General features: G+C 34.4%; 1 protein-coding gene across 7 annotated transcripts in view; it reads right to left on the reverse strand.

Annotated features, from left to right (window-relative positions):
• Positions 1 to 12,306, reverse strand: part of LOC148169435 (interference hedgehog-like) — a 40,642-nt gene extending 28,336 nt beyond the window's left edge. For all 7 annotated transcript variants that reach the window (XM_088042815.1, XM_088042816.1, XM_088042819.1 and 4 more), the window contains exon 1: positions 12,061 to 12,306. The gene's annotated coding sequence lies outside the window, so the exon portion shown is untranslated. The remainder of the gene's footprint in view (positions 1 to 12,060) is intronic.
• Positions 12,307 to 12,791: the final 485 nt, after the last annotated feature.

Raw genomic sequence — 12,791 nt, forward strand, 5'->3', positions numbered from 1 at the left:
TTGAATTCGCAAAGAAGAGCTCAAAATCTACAAAACCACCAATTTTTATCAAGATTCAACGGCTGAATTGCAAGAAAACAGCAGAAATCTGCACAAAATCATCAAAATTCTTAAAGAAATCCACTTATTTCGATGCAAAACGACGATTTCTCGCTGATTTTCGCCGTTTTCTGGATTGAATTCGCAAAAGAGCTCGAAATCTACAAAACCACCAATTTTCATCAAGATTCAACGGCTGAATTGCAAGAAAACAACAGAAATATGCACGAAATCATCAAAACTCTAAGAGAAATCCGCTTATTTCGATGCAAAACGACGATTTCTCGCTGATTTTCGCCGTTTTCTGGCTTGAATTCGCAAAGAAGAGCTCAAAATCTACAAAACCACCAATTTTTATCAAGATTCAACGGCTGAATTGCAAGAAAACAGCAGAAATCTGCACAAAATCATCAAAATTCTTAAAGAAATCCACTTATTTCGATGCAAAACGACGATTTCTCGCTGATTTTCGCCGTTTTCTGGATTGAATTCGCAAAAGAGCTCGAAATCTACAAAACCACCAATTTTCATCAAGATTCAACGGCTGAATTGCAAGAAAACAACAGAAATATGCACGAAATCATCAAAACTCTAAGAGAAATCCGCTTATTTCGATGCAAAACGACGATTTCTCGCTGATTTTCGCCGTTTTCTGGCTTGAATTCGCAAAGAAGAGCTCAAAATCTACAAAACCACCAATTTTTATCAAGATTCAACGGCTGAATTGCAAGAAAACAGCAGAAATCTGCACAAAATCATCAAAATTCTTAAAGAAATCCACTTATTTCGATGCAAAACGACGATTTCTCGCTGATTTTCGCCGTTTTCTGGCTTGAATTCGCAAAATAAGAGCTCGAAATCTACAAAACCACCAATTTTTATCAAAATTCAACGGCTGAATTGCAAGAAAACAGCAGAAATCTGCACGAAATCATCAAAATTCGTAGAAAAATCCGCTTATTTCGATGCAAAACGACCATTTCTCACTGATTTTTGCCGTTTTCTGGCTTGAATTCGCAAAGAGGAGCTCGAAATCTACAAAACCACCAATTTTTATCAAGATTCTATGGCTGAATTGCAAGAAAACAGCAGAAATCTGCATGAAATCATCAAAACTAGAGGCAAATATAGACAATGAACAAGAAGACACCGAAGAACCAACAGAGTAAAAAATAAAAAAATAAAATAAAAGCGAACAAATAGCTGAAAACCCATAAAAGCCCGGGCGAAAATGGAATACCTGCAGAAATGTTAAAAAAAGGCGAAATATGCATGCAAAAAAATATTCAATTTATTATTCACACTTATAAAATGGAAAGAAGATAATATGCCCAATACTAACATACAAAATATCGCCAAAAATGATCAGAAGCAAATTGAAAAGATATGAAGCACAAATAATGGAAGAATACCAAGGAGGCTTCAGGGCAGTAAGATCAACAACAGACCAAATATTTACACTGAAGACCATCCAGAATAAAAGCTACGAACAAAACTTGAGTTTCTACATGTTCTTTATCAAGCATATGATCTGATTATCCGAGGAAAACTAGGAAAAGCGCCAGACAAACACGAAATCCGAAAAAAAATCGACACTTTTCAATATTTGAAGCTCATTATCTCCGAAACTATGACAGATAGAAATATGCGGGTTTTATCGAGGTTTTCCTCGCCCTTTTGGCGATATAAATCATACTCCTACATTACATTTAAAATTCCAAAGTACATAATCAGGTTCCCAAATCTAATTCTGTCGATATTTCGCAAACTATGCTCATTTTACGCAGAATTTCACGCAGATTCCAAAAACGTGCGAATATTTGTGTTTCAAAATTTCCGAAAGAACGTCAGAGAGAAAGAAACGGTCTTTACCATCGTTTTTCTTGAGATTGATTTGTTTAGAATCCGCTCTCAAAAATCGAAATGGATAATAGTATATTAAAGAGCGTGTTTTATAATGGCCAATTTGTATGGGACGAGTGCACCAATGTCATTATAAAACAAGTCCTTTATACTATTTTTTCGAATTTGCACCCTTTTTTAATAAAAAATTTAAATTTTCCAATTCTAAGAGTTTTCGTGTTACACGATTGGTAATGGTTTTGTAACCACGACTTGCCACTTCATTTTCAAATTCAATTTAAAATTTGACATTTAATGAGCTTAACTGTCACTGAATTTTAACCTAACCTCACAACCTGCATTCACATCTATTCTATTTAGGTACATATATTGTTGGCCGCAAAGGGCAATTCAATTATATTGGTACATTTTTTATTCACGCAGCAATTTATTAAACACGAATCGTAAAATCCGTAATGTGAAATTGACCAAGAACTTGACAGGAAACAGGTGACAGCCAGAGTAATTGGTTCTGCCAACACTTTAAAAACAAAATTTCCTACTTTGAGTTGTCTTATATAACAGAGCTCATTACTATCGGTTCACTCATTAAAAAGTTAAATTGGCTGCAGCCCCTAGCAATTTTTATCAATAATAGTTGGCAGCAATAGCGTTTGACCTTGATCTAACTGTGGTATGCGCAGAAGCTAATCGTTTTGCGCAAGATTGACTTTATTGAAATCTTTCTTTTTGCAGCAAATTTTAATTAAGTATTAATTAATACACTCAACATTTTGACAACGTGTTAACTTCAAAAATTGTTACATTCAATTTTCCCCTATAAATGACTCCAAATTGAGTACTCTAGTGGCAAATTGACCTATTATAGCGGCAAATTCGAAAAAAAATTAATGTTTTCGTTGTTTAATCGCCCCTCGTAAACTACTTGCTCTACTGATCTGAGATTAGGCCAGTTGATAGATCTCGAACTCCTCTTAAAATTGATGATAACTCAAAGGGTTTTACGGTCGGTTTCGCTTCGAAAAAGCTTCATGAAAATTATTCCAAAAACACCCTCTGAAAATCTATTTTGGTCGATATGTAGTTTATTTCTTACGAAAAGTTATGTAATTTTACGCAAAATTTCACGCTGAATACAAAACTACCCTTATTTCGAGTAGTTGCCAGATGGCCAAAATTTTGAAGCTTCGAAAATGTCGGTGCTCCATATGTCCGGAATTACGACAGATAGAAAGAAACGGTTTTCGAAATCGAATTTTAGCTTAGAATCCGGTTTAACACATCCCAAATTCAATTATTTTTTTTAATTTAGATGGTAACCTGACGGTTTCTAATTTTAATTCGGTCAATATCTCGCTTATTTACGGAGCAAATTTAAACTATTAGTGTTCATATTCAGTTGTAATTCACGCAAATTTCAGAAAGTCCACAAATAACTTAGTTAGAAGCGTTTAAAGTTGCGGATAGTAAAGACACGGAAAGGAAAGTAATGATAGAAAAACAAGAAAACCAGTGGAAAACAGCTTCAAGAAATACATGGAAATGGGGACAAGTAAACCAGAAGAAGGAAAATAAATTGAAAACAGAATACTAAAGGGAAGTAAAGCAGGAACTGGTGGGAAGGAAGAAGAGGTCGCCCAAGGAAAAAATGGCTGGACGAGGCAAGTACAAGAATCATGAGGAATTGGAGAGAAAGAAATGGAAGCACATCATCAAGAAGATTAAAGCCAAGGGCCTAGAAGACCTGCCATACACATTACGTATAATTAGAAATTGAGGAACCGATCGTTTCGGTCTTATTTTACAGCCGACGATTTGTTGTAAAATCTACTCGCGCCTCTAACATAAACGTAGTAAATTAGAATTAGACGTTCCATTCATAAAACAGCTGGTTGGAAGCCAAAGCTGTGATTTATCGGAATTTTCCGAAAGTTCCAATTAAAATGAAGTGTCCCTTCTCTGATTAATGTCAGAAATGTTCATGTGGACTTGTTTTGTTTCGTGGATATTTTTATCATAACCGATCTATCTAGGAATTCTCCGCGACTTTTTCGACGTAGTGTGATAATTAAAACGAGCATCGAAAACAATTCTGTGTTGGTCCCGATCCAAGAGAATTTTGCTTTGTTTGCCAAGTAGTTCATACTATTAACGAAAGATGTTTGGTGATTGAAGTCAGGTGTCCTACATTTTTCCCGTCTTTTTCCATCGCAATTAAATCCGCTTGTACCATATAAAGACAATAACGTCAGCTACGTCCGATTAGAAAAGACTACGAAATAAATGTAATGGTTTTCATGTAGGCGATATCCGTGGGCGTTTCTACATAATAGGTGTGCAATGCCCGCACACAATATCATATCGAAGTTCTATTCCTTGTGATTTCGATGCCACAAGCGATCCTCGTAAATCAAAATCCAGAGGCGCGGTTTTGGATCGGAATAACCGAATTTGTTTAAAACTTCGATATGTTCTTTGAAAAGCAAATAAACAAACACGATAATTTTATCCTCTCGGAAGTTGAGTGAGATATCTATTAATATGTTTGGCGACATCTCTATGTTGTGCAAGGGGAGAACGCAGGAAAAATTTGTATGCAAATAATGTGGGTATCATATGAATGCCTAGTAGCCATATTTCTGCGTATTCCTACACACCAGTTATAAAATTCGAAACCATTTTATTTATAACCAATCTTTTTATCTTATCGTGGACCCAGCAGAACCGCAAAATTCCATTCGTGTGTACTTTATGTATGTGGGCCAAGATAATTCGAGCAAATACCACACGACCTTCTGGACGTCTTCAGGTAAAAGAAAGAGTTAAACCGGTGACAGCTGTCTGCAGTTAAGCCGATGATAATCCAGCGAAAAGAAAGGAACCGCCTACTCCTAAAGGTTTCTGGTCGGTAGTCCAAACTGTGAAAAGATGTAAACATTTCCAAATATTTCCGATTTGCGTCGTTTTCGGGTGTAATTGGTGTTGTTTTAACAGTTATCTAAATTTTGAGTGGCGTTTTAAGTAACAATTCATGTTGTCCGATTTTGGTGTGAAAATTTATAGGGCTATCAAGATTTTATTTAACAATACTGATAGTGGAAACTTTTTTTTATCTTCCAGCATTCAAATTTATCCATTTTGAGTCTAAGTTGGGCTAAACACTTATCATTTCCCGTATTTTTCCATTGGGTTTTAGTCGATCTAATCCGTTCAAAGACATTCCTGGTTTTTATTTTTCTTTATCTAATAAGTTCTCGATAAATTTTCTTTGTTGCATCATGCACTATAGAATTTCTATTTCAAGCTTTTGCAAAATTATTGATAATATATTATTGTTTCCCTCTGTTTTATCTATTTTTTCCGTTTTTACCTAAACCTCTGTGCATATAAAACAGGTTTCTCACAACCCTAAAACACTCGTCAATATGAAAACCTGAAAATTCTGTCTGCAAATGCTGAAATTCGATATATTTTATGAAACCGTAAAAGTGAGCAAATCGTAATCGAGAATGTAGACAATAACAATTTGAGAATATTCTTCCATCATAAAAGTTTTAATGTTATACCAATAAAATTTCGGGAGATTAGTTTTTCTAACGTGTTAATTGTGCGTGCTAAATTACAAAATTATCGAACAGTGAAGACAGATTTTATGAATTTATATTCCCAGAGAGAATCATCAGTTTGCAACATTTTCTGGTAAAATTTGTAACTCAACTGGTCTTAGCCGTACAGAAATAAAAATTTGGGGAGGTTACTACTTTTTTTTATTGTACCAAATTACAAAATTATGGTGCAAGAAATTGAAGTTTTACAAATTTTTATTTTAGAAGGAACCTAAACTTGTAATTTGTAATTTGGCTCCATTAATCTTAAAGCTATTGAAAATGAAATTTGGGGAGGTTACTACCTCCAACTTGGTTTTTTTGCGTTTCAAATTACAAAATTATAGAGCTGTAGTGACAGATTTTATGAATTTTCATTCCCGTAATCTCCAAAAATTTGCAACATTTTGTAATCAAATTTGTAACTCGAGAAGTTTTAGCTCTACAGAATTAAAATTCGGGGAGGTTACTACTCCCGACGTGCTTTTCGATTGTCAAATTACAAAATTATAGTGCAAAAAAGACAAATTTTGCAAATTTTTATTTTTAGAGAGAAACAAAATTTTACGAAATTTTATACAAAGGACTAAACTTCGCTTATTTGAAAGCTATTGAAATGAAATTTGGGCAGGTTACTATAACTAACTTGTTTATTATCCGTGCCAAATTGCAAAATTATTGAACATTAAAGACGAATTGTATGAATTTTTATTCCCAAAGAACTATAAAAATTTGGACCATTTTGAAAAAAACATGTAATCCCTAACTTGTGTATTGGCTGTGTCAAATAACAAAATTATAGTGCAAGAACTAGAGAGATTTTGGAATTTTTTATATTTAGAGAGAACCAAAATTTTACGAAATTTTATACAAAGGACTAAACTTCGCTAATCTGAAAGCTATTGAAATGAAATTTGGGCAGGTTACTATAAAAAATTTAGGAAGGTTACTATCCCTAACTTGTGTATTGGCTGCGTCAAATAACAAAATTATAGTGCAAGAACTAGAAATTTTGGATTTTTTTATATTTAGAGAGAACCAAAATTTTACGAAACTTTATACAAAGGACTAAATTTCTCTAATCTGAAAGCTATTGAAATGAAATTTGGGCAGGTTACTATAACTAACTTGTTTATTATCCGTGCCAAATTGCAAAATTATTGAACATTAAAGACGAATTGTATGAATTTTTATTCCCAAAGAACTATAAAAATTTGGACCATTTTGAAAAAAAAATGTAATTCGAGTAGTTTTCGCCCTATAGGAATAAAATTTGGGAAGGTCACTATCCCTAACTTGTGTATTGGCTGCGTCAAATAACAAAATTATAGTGCAAGAACTAGAAATTTTGGAATTTTTTATATTTAGAGAGAACCAAAATTTTACGAAACTTTATACAAAGGACTAAACTTCTCTAATCTGAAAGCTATTGAAATGAAATTTGGGCAGGTTACTATAACTAACTTGTTTATTATCCGTGCCAAATTGCAAAATTATTAAACAGTAAAGACGAATTGTATGAATTTCTATTTCCAAAGAACAATACAAATTTGGACCATTTAAAAAAAAAATGTAATTCGAGTAGTTTTCGCCCTATAGGAATAAAATTTGGGAAAGTCACTATCCCTAACTTGTGTATTGGCTGTGTCAAATAACAAAATTATAGTGCAAGAACTAAAAATTTTGGAATTTTTTATATTTAGAGAGAACCAAAATTTTACGAAACTTTATACAAAGGACTAAACTTCGCTAATCTGAAAGCTATTGAAATGAAATTTGGGCAGGTTACTATAAAAAATTTAGGAAGGTTACTATCCCTAACTTGTGTATTGGCTGCGTCAAATAACAAAATTATAGTGCAAGAACTAGAGATTTTGGAATTTTTTATTTTTAGAGAGAACCAAAATTTTACGGAATTTTATACAAAGGACTAAACTTCGCTAATCTGAAAACTATTGAAATGAAATTTAGGCAGGTTACTATAACGAACTTGTTTATTATCCGTGCCAAATTGCAAAATTATCGAACAGTAAAGACGAATTGTATGAATTTCTATTTCCAAAGAACAATACAAAATTGGACCATTTAAAAAAAAAAAATTAATTCGAGTAGTTTTCGCCCTATAGGAATAAAATTTGGGAAGGTTACTATCCCTAACTTGTGTCTCGGCTGCGTCAAAAATAACAAAATTATAGTGCAAGAACTAGAGATTTTGGAATTTTTTATTTTTAGAAGGAACCAAAAACTTCGGAAATTTCATAATGAAGGACTGTAATTCTGCTAACATTACATAAAAAACGCGGAGACACGTGTCAATTCTAAACATTGCACAAAACTAATATTTTGAAACCATGTTCTTCACGCTCAAGAAAACCAACATTGAGCTAAATTTAACAAAATCGTCATTTCCTTATCAATATTATTATTTTGAGTGCATGTTAACGCCAAAGATGACATGTTTGTTGTGATACGGCTTCTTAGAATCGAGTTCAAAGGTTGACGTGAACTTTTTGAGCCACATTTCGATTGAAACCCTCATTGTTTCGTTATCACTTTCCAAACTAGGTCTCATTGTTTAAACTTCATAATTTCGCCTTCTAATTGACAGAAGATAAGAACCGTAGGCCGAAATGGAGCCAATTAAATCGGAATTTTAAACGACTCGTATCGTCCGACGTCAGAATTTCATTGATAAATCATAAAAGATTGATGAGGGTCCGAGTCTCATTACCCTAATTGCCTGCAATATTTGGCGATTTGATAAGGCACACAGGTGTCGCGCGCAATGGTTATTATGTCTGCGACAACAGCGGACAATAAAGAACACCTGGCGGTGAGAATTTACATTCATGTGGCATTACGGTTTTATGATTTTCTGAAACAAATCATGCAATACCGCTGCGTAATTAGCTTCTTTCGAGACGGCCCCAACGACCATTGTGAAGAGGTCTTCCGCGAAAAGCATTCTTGCACCTAATTACTCAACACAAACTCCGTCAGGTGTAAAATGGGGGCCGCCTTAATCCCGGCTTTGAGAACATTCACTTGTGTTGGGAGTTATTAAAGGGATTCCGGAAAAATGTGGACGCTTTGTTATTGGAAATGGAGGTATTTGTACGGACAATTAGACTATTTCTGTGAGAAATACAAATATTGACAGCGTTCTCTCGATATAATTTCAAGACGGTGTTTATCACCCGATCTCGACAAATAATACAGTGCTAAATACACACAAATACTCACACGTCTAGTACGTTCGAAGCATTCATATCGATCATAATTTCATTAATTTATATTTATAACAAACAACTATTAGACGGACGGATACGTCATTCAAAATGTCAATAGCCATATTAAGTATGGAATTGTTGTTGAGCACTCGAGCGAAGAAAGTTGTGCTATTTGGGTTAGCATGGGCGGTGTTAACTTAACGACGTAATTTGACAATTTTGCGGGCTCTTCCTCCATTATACAGGGTGATTCTTATTAATATTAATCAAAGGGTGCGTTGACTGCGTGTTTTCCACCAATCAACGTCAATCAACGTTATTTTGTTATTTGAGACAAGCTCACAAAAAGTGTTCTAGTGTCAAATCTAATACTTACACCTGACTTGACAGATGACAGATCAGTGACAGCGAGGAGCCCAAAGGCGTATCAGCGGTAACATTTCGCGGTAAAACAAATTCATTTTAATTGCCCAAAATGTGCTTTGACTGCACTAGATTTGCATCATTTCAGTTTGCATAAATAGTGCATAAGAAGTAGCAGTAGTTCAATGTTCAATATTGCCGAAAAATATTTAATTAATACATGCACCCTAACCCCCGTGAATTCTACGCTTATGTGTAACACGTTCAACTAGTAGCGAATTGCACTACGCCCTACGTCAAAATTTGCAAAGCCGTCTATGATTAATATTAATAAGAATCACTCTGTATAACGCAATCTTCCTTCAATTCAATAAGTCATCTTTCAATCTTTCATCATAAAAGCAACAAAATTATTGTCGGAAATACCAATGGAATGTCGTGCTCGGTACAGAATCACTTTTATTTATTATACTATAAAACAACATTATTTTATTATAATCTGACAAAGGCTCTTTACTTCGCCATTAATTTGAATCGATGATCGTTAACTCAATCGAATCAATAAAACGATAATCATAAATCGAAGCTAAATGTCGATGCGTTCTCCTCATCAACAGTTAAAAAATCTTAAATGGAATGAGAGAAATCAAGAGTCTAGAATCAGAGAAAAAAAAATAGATACAGTCGCGGTCAAATTATTTTGGACGTAATTTTTTTGACATTTTGAAAATTTGAGTGTAGACCGTGGCTTACTGTCAATTTGACACGTGAAACTGAAGCGATTTTGTCAAAAGTGACATAATAAACTAGCTTTTCACTTTATGAAAAATGTTCTTGTGACACCAAAAATGTCGAAATTAAAGCGCGTTCAAGATTTTTTGTAAATTTTTTTAGCTACTCGAACTAAAAATTTCTACAAATTCTCCTTTTCGCTCTAAATTTGTGTAAATCGGCACTGTAAATAACACAGTCAAGAGTGATAATCTCCACAAATTTCGTTCTTGTGACACCAAAAATGTCGAAATTAAAGCGCGTTCAAGTTTATTTTGTAAATTTTTTTAGCTACTCGAAATAAAAATTTCTACAAATTCTCCTTTTCGCACTAAATTTTTGTAAACCGGCACTGTAAATAATACAGTCAAGAGTGATAATTTCCACAAATTTCATCCTTGTGACCCCAAAAATGTCGAAATTAAAGCGCGTTCAAGTTTTTTTGTAAATTTTATTAGCTACTCGAACTAAAAATTTCTACAAATTCTCCTTTTCGCTCTAAATTTTTATAAACCGGCACTGTAGATAAAACAGTCAAGAGTGATAATCTCCACAAATTTCGTTCTTGTGACACCAAAAATGTCGAAATTAAGGCGCATTCAAGTTTTTTTTGTAATTTTTTTAGCTACTCGAAATAAAAATTTCTACAAATTCTCCTTTTCGCTCTAAATTTTTGTAAATCGGCACTGTAAATAACACAGTCAAGAGTGATAATCTCCACAAATTTCGTTAAAATCACATAAAAAATAAAAAAAATACAGGATCTTCAAAAAAAAATTGGTGGCATTTTTTTGGTCTTTAAACGAAAATTTCTAAAAATTGGACTTTTTGATGTAAATTTTTGCAAATTAGTGCTATTACTAAAACAAACAAAAGAAACAACATGCATACATTTTGTTCCTGTCGTACTAAAAATAACGAAACTATAGTGTTGAAAAAAATTGACATTTTTACAGTTGACAAAATTTCTAAATATTTTCCTTTTTGTTCTAAATTTTTCTAAATCGGTACTCTTAATAAGGCAGTCGAGAGTGATAATCTCCAGAAACATCGTTAAAATCGCATAAAAAATAAAGAAATTACAGGATCTTAAAAAAAAATGGTGGCATTTTTTTGGTCTTACAACGAAAATTTTAATGGAATGTTTCAATACACAGATTTTTGTCTTTAGTATCCCCAAATAATATACTTGCGTTTATCATCAATTTGAATAAGTTTGGATCAGTTGAGTAACAAAGTCACCTCGAAATGTACACCTGTTCTTTATGCTTCTAACATGTGATTTTTAGTTCCTTAGAGAGAATTAAAATCGTTTGTTTTTCATCTAATGGGAATTATTTTTCTCTGTCTTAAAGAAGATGTAAAGAGTAATAAAAAACATTATTTAATAGAGATAGACTCGTATGCTTCTGAAGTACCGATAAAATTTCGCTGTTTAACATTGAAAATGAAAGAATACTTCAAACACTACCGATAAGATCATAAAAAATGCATTTAATACAAACCACCTACTGAAGTAACAGTTACCTTGATGTTGGCGTTTCACGGTTTACAACCTGTTAAGGCGCGATTCCACTTGCTTGGTCTAGCCCAGACCAGACCAGACATCCAAGATTTTGAGAGACGTTTTTATAACTTTTCAGTCCCTTTCTGCGTAGTCAGAGGTGCAATTGCATCTTAATGTTTTATTTTATGTTTTAAACACAGAAAGGGGCTGAAGAATTATAAAAACGTCTCTCAAATCTTGGATGTCTGGTCTGGTCTGGGCTAGACCAAGCAAGTGGAATCGCGCCTTTAGAAACGTCGATAGGCGCCTTTTTTGGTAACACTACTATACACAGTGACCCAATAAATCAAAATTTGAAAGTGGCGACAACGAGCTCGTTGAAAAGTGCACAAAGCACAATGAAATCGTAATAAGGGGAGCGGGTTTATCTCGGAATTTTGCAAATAAAAAGCGTGGAGAATGAAAATTTCGCACGGTTTGTAAAGAGATGCGCCCATAAAAAACGCGTAAACCGCAAGTTCCGGTGCCTAAAATCGAGCTAGAATACTTAAACCTGTCCTTGTGTGATGAACCTCTCTGTATTTGTTTTCTAATTATATCTCAAATACTCATCGAAACTTTTCAAGTCATCGGAATGCGGTGTACAATCAAAAAGAAAACAAAAACATAGTTTTAACCTCACCTCTGCTCCGTCAAGACGCTGGAATCGGGCGAAGAACGCACAAATCGTCGATTTTTTCCACACTAATCCACACTACATTCTTCTCGACGGCACTTTTCAGTGATTGTCAAAGTTTCGTGGTGTTTAATTGGGTTCTAAGCACCTGAACACTGCGAGCGCGCAAGCTTACGAAGCGTCCGAAACAAACGCAACTTGTGTTTTGTGTTGATTCCGGTCGTCAAGACGAGACACGAGACCAGTTTCTTTGGTCCATCCGAGGAGATGGCAGGTGTAGCGAGAGGAAGAAGGAAAATTGGGAACGGCCGAGGGGGGAAAGAAAAAGAATGGTGGATGGTGGGTTGCGGGAGGTGCAGGCGCAAGGAAGAATTTGAGACATCTCAATCTGCATTGTGGGCTGCATAACTCGGGTGGGTCACTCTTATGAACCAATTGAAATCACGTTTTGGAGCTCCCTCTCTGAGATTGACGCATGAGTTATTTTTGCAATTATTTCAAATTCAATCGCATAGGTGCCGCCACAAGTCATAGTTTCAAGCACGTGTGTTCGAGCATAAGGGTTCAACCACAGCATAGAGAGATAATCAGTAGGGAAAGCTTTGGTCGGCACCTTTGATGTTGAGTCACCAAATTGAGCGAAGTATGGGTGGTCCTTCGACTATTTGCTCCCAGATGGCAACTCTAGATTTAAAAAATTGCGCCAATTGTACCAAGAATGGGTGGTCTTTTGATAA

Source organism: Gnatocerus cornutus, chromosome 8 (assembly GCF_029298725.1).
Source record: "Gnatocerus cornutus isolate USDA-ARS CGAHR chromosome 8, icGnaCorn1.1, whole genome shotgun sequence".
NCBI classification, from domain to species: Eukaryota; Metazoa; Arthropoda; class Insecta; order Coleoptera; family Tenebrionidae; genus Gnatocerus; species Gnatocerus cornutus.